The 4450-nt window shown below is 44.6% G+C and overlaps 1 pseudogene; it reads left to right on the top strand.

The window, feature by feature from the left end:
* The first annotated feature begins 962 nt into the window (after positions 1-962).
* LOC132373723 (olfactory receptor 10AD1-like) lies at positions 963-3457 on the top strand (annotated as a pseudogene).
* Positions 3458-4450: the final 993 nt, after the last annotated feature.

Genomic DNA, 4450 nt, shown 5'->3' with positions numbered 1-4450 from the left:
CTTTCTCTTTGTCTTTAATTTTTTCACTTTGATTATTATGTGTCTCCATGTATTCCTCCTTGGGTTTATCTTATATGGGACTGTGCACTTTCTGGACTTGGGTGACTGTTTCCTTTCCCATGTTAGGGAATTTTTCAGCTATATCTCTTCAAATATTTTCTCAGGCTCTTTCTCTCTCTCTTCTCCTTCTGGGACTCCTATAATGTGAATGGTGGTGTGTTTAATATTCTCCCAGAAGTTTCTTAAACTGTCATCTTTTCTGTTTATTCTCTTCTCTTTATTCTGTTCTGTGGCAGTGATTTCCACCATTCTGTCTTCCAGCTGTTCTTCTGCCTCATTTATTCTGCTATTGATTCCCTCTAGTGTATTTTTCATTTAAGTTACTGTATTGTTCAACTCTCTTTGCTCTTTATATATTCTATCTCTTTGTTAAACATTTCTTATATCCTCTCAGTCTGTGCCTCCATTCTCTTTCCGAGATCCTGGATCATCTTTACTATTATTACTCTGAATTCTTTTTCAGGTAGATTGCCTATCTCCATTTCACTTAGTTGTTCTTCTGGGGTTTTATCTTGTTTCTTCGTTTGGAACATATTCCTCTTCTATCTCATTTTCTCTAGCTTTCTGTGATTGCAATTTCCATTCTATAGGCTGCAGGATTGTAGTTCCTCTTGCTTCTGGTGTCTGCCCCCTGGTGGTTGAGGCTGGTCTAAGAGTCTTATGCAGGCGTCCTGGTGGGAGGGACTGGTGCATGCCCACTGGTTGGTGGAGCTGGGTCTTGTCCCTCTGGGGGGCAGGGCCATGTCAAAGTTGTGTATAGAGGTGGATTTGGGCTCAGGAAGATTTAGACAGCCTGTCTGCTGATGGGTGGAGCTGTGTTCCCACCCTGTTGGCTGTTTGGCCTGAGGCGTCCCAGCAGTGGAGCCTACAGGCTGTTGGGGGGGTCAGGCCTTGGTGTCAAAATGGTAGCCTCCAGGAAAGCTCACAACATTGAGTACTCCCTGGTATCTTTGCCACCAGTGTCCTTGTCCCACAGTGAGCCACAGCCACCCCCTGCCTCCCCAGGAGTCCCTCCAAGACCAGCAGGTAGGTCTGGCCCCCACTCCTATGAAGTCAGTGCTTTTTCCCCTGGGTCCCGGTGCACACAAGACCTTGTGAGTGCCCTCCAAGAGTGGAGTTTCTGTCTTCTCCAGTCCTGTGGAGTGCCTGTGATCAAGGCCCACTGGCCTTCAAATCAAATGCTCTGGGGGCTCCTCCTCCCAATGCAAGACCACCAGGCTGGGGAGCCTGATGCAGGGCTCAGAACTCTCAGTCCTTTGGGAGTACCTCTGAGATATAATTATTTTCCAATTTGTGGGTTGCCCACCCAGTGGGTATGGGATCTGAGTTTTTTGCAGATGTGCCCCTCCTACCTTCTCATTGTGGCTGCTTCTCTATCTTTGGATATAGAATATCTTCTTTGGTAGGTTCCAGTCTTTTTTGTTGATGGTTGTTCAGCAGTTAGTTGTGATTTTGGTGTTTTTGTGGGAGGCGGTGAGCTCAAGTACTTCTATGCTGCCATGTCTCACTTTTCCTTCTATCATAAGTGAACCCTTTGTCTGTGAACCCTTAATTGATTACTCCCCCAAAGTGGGTTTGGCCCTCATGGAGCCTCCAAGGAGGCTGTGAGCAGCTCGGGTCCATGTGTATCCAGGGCCTCTGCTGCTTTTCTTCTTGAAGATATACTTCTCCCCCTCACTTAGGTTCCTATGGAAGGTTCTATCAGGTTTTGTATTAGTCTTAAAACCTTTTAAAGTATAAACAAAGAAAAACAACTACTGAAAAGACATGAACTAAAACACAGGTGTGGTTTCTCTCTGGTTGTGTCCTTTTATTTATCTATTTTTACTTTTGCTTTTTGGTACTTTTCAGATGTTCTATAATCAAGCATTACATTTATAGTTAGGAAAACAAAGAAAATTTATAATTAGAAATATCTGTTATTTTTTGTGGTTTTTATAATCTCTGGTTTCAGTTCTAAGCATTGGAGGTTACACAGAAGAAGTAAATTTCTCTCCCAAATGAAAAACCACTTGACTTTTAAAGGGACCTCTCAGATTCGCCCTAAGTCTTTCCTTTAAAGTTTCCTTTAAAAGTTTGTCACGTGGTTCCTAGATCATTCACAATCTTTTTTTGTCTCTGAAGATAATCCCATTGGTATATAATCATTTGAAATAGATATCACAGAACTGGATACAGTATTTCAGGTCCAACTTGATTCATACGAAGTAGAACAGAATCTCTCTTGGTTCATAATATGTTTCCATTATTGCTGCCTACAGTAGAACTGGTATTTTCAGTGCCCATGACACTGCCGACTCACATGGAGTTTACTGAAATTCCCATCTCTTTCACCCTTTTCCCCTTAATCTATTTTTATACAAGTGGATAAAACCTGTACACAGCTATCCTGTCTGTGCTTTTGCTGTCCTCCCTCTTCAAGCAGGCCTCAGATTGTGGATATAGGGAATAGGAGCACAGTGATAGAGTTTATCTTCGTGGGCTTTGAGCAGAGCTCCCCTTCCACTCGGGCATTGCTCTTTGTCCTCTTCCTAGCCCTCTACAGCCTTGCCATGGCCATGAATGGCCTCATCATCTTCATCACCTGGAGAGATCCCAGGCTTAACAGCCCCACGCAGTTCCTTGGCCACCTGTCCTTCCTGAATATCTACTTCGTTCCTACCACCATTCCACCTGGTGGAATGCTGATGCTGATCCACCTGGTGGTCAAGAACTGTGTTCTCTCCTTTGCCTCGTGCTTGACCCACATGTATCTGGTTTTTGGTGTGGGTGTGGCTGAGTGCATCCTCTTGGCTTTCATGGTCTATGACCGTTATGTTGCTATCTGCCACCCACTTAGCTATGCCCAGACCATGAGCCAGCAGGTCTGTGTGAGGCTGGTGAGTACTGCCTGGTTCTTTGGGCTGATCAACGGCATCTTTCTTGAGAATATGTCATTCCAGAATCCCTTCTGCAGAGACAACCACATAGAAAACTTCTTCTGCAAGGCCCCCATAGTGATTGCTCTCTCTATGGAGACCCCCAGTTTAGTCTGAGAGTCATCTTTGCCGATGCCATCGTGGTGCTGCTCAGCCCCATGGTGCTCATTGTCATCTCTTATGCCCACATCCTGGCCTCCATCCTGGGCAGAGCCTCCTCCTCTGGTCTGGGGAAGACCTTCTCTACTTGTGCCTCCCATCTGACTGTGGTCATCTTTTTCTACACCTCAGCCATGTTCTCTTACATGAATCCACGCAGCACACATGGTCCTGACAAAGACAAGCCTTTCTCTCTTCTCTACACCATCATCACCCCCATATGCAACCCCATCATCTTCAGTTTTTGAAATAAAGAAATGAAAGGGGCCATGGTGAGGGCCCTTGGGAGGAGCAGCTTTTCCCAGGCAGAGTCTGCCTAGTGGGAAGACTCCTGGAGGGGAAGCTCCCTCCTCCAACCCTGACAGTTGGGTAACTCTCCAGTGCTGAAAGGCTCCAGGAAAGAGCATTCATAGCTTCCTTTGCAATAGCATCAGACCTGGAAGATCCTATTGATGTCTAATGCTCATCTGTCTGATGTAACTTTAAGCACTGTTTTCTCTTGGACCTTCCTCAGGAGAATTTGAGACTTTCCTGAGTGATTTTCTTCTAAGTTACCACAACAGGATCTATAAGCACACTTAAGTCCATTTCATTTTCTTTCTATACATGCTCTTCCTAGCCTGAGTTCTGCATATCCATTTAGGAGTAAACTTTTTTCTCTTTCAACTTATCATTTTAATCTGTTTTTCTTTGTCACACTCCACTCTCACTTCCTGAATCTGCCCTCATCCACCCTGCTCCTATATGAGAAACAGTAGAGGAAGAAGTAAGAAAAAGGGAATTAGGGAGCAGTGTTGACATTAAGAAAAGTCAGTTAGAGAAAAGAAGAAAAAGAAAAACTAAGGATCAGCAGCCTGAGCTTCATCTTGTTTGCCTCCACTAGGCCACGAGGGAGAATTTGTGGTGGCATTAAATAATCAACACTGCATTCAATGTATGTTTATGCTTGTGTGTGTTGGGGAAGGGCAAGGGGGAGAGGCCAGGTGTCAAACCCCTTCTTCCTAAGTCCTCTAGTTTCCTTAAATACATGACTATTTGATATTTCCCTTCAGATCCAAGTAATAAGTACCTCTACCAAGCTTCTCAGACTACCAGTTTCCTTCCCTGTTACCCATACTCCTAGTTAACTCCCCTCTCCCTACTGCCTGTTTTTCTCAACCATCTTTCATTTCATTCCAATTCAGTCCTATTCCACTTTACCTCCTCGTCATAAATGGGTCCACTTAATTCCCTGTACTTTAAGGAACACCTCTCCACACTACCTCCACCACTGCAGAAGGCTTTCTATTTGCAATGCTTCCTCTCTGGCTTAG

This window comes from Balaenoptera ricei, chromosome 10, assembly GCF_028023285.1.
Source record: "Balaenoptera ricei isolate mBalRic1 chromosome 10, mBalRic1.hap2, whole genome shotgun sequence".
NCBI lineage: Eukaryota > Metazoa > Chordata > Mammalia > Artiodactyla > Balaenopteridae > Balaenoptera > Balaenoptera ricei.
The sequence above is the reverse complement of the archived record's forward strand: the minus strand, read 5'-3'. Positions and strand labels throughout refer to the sequence as shown.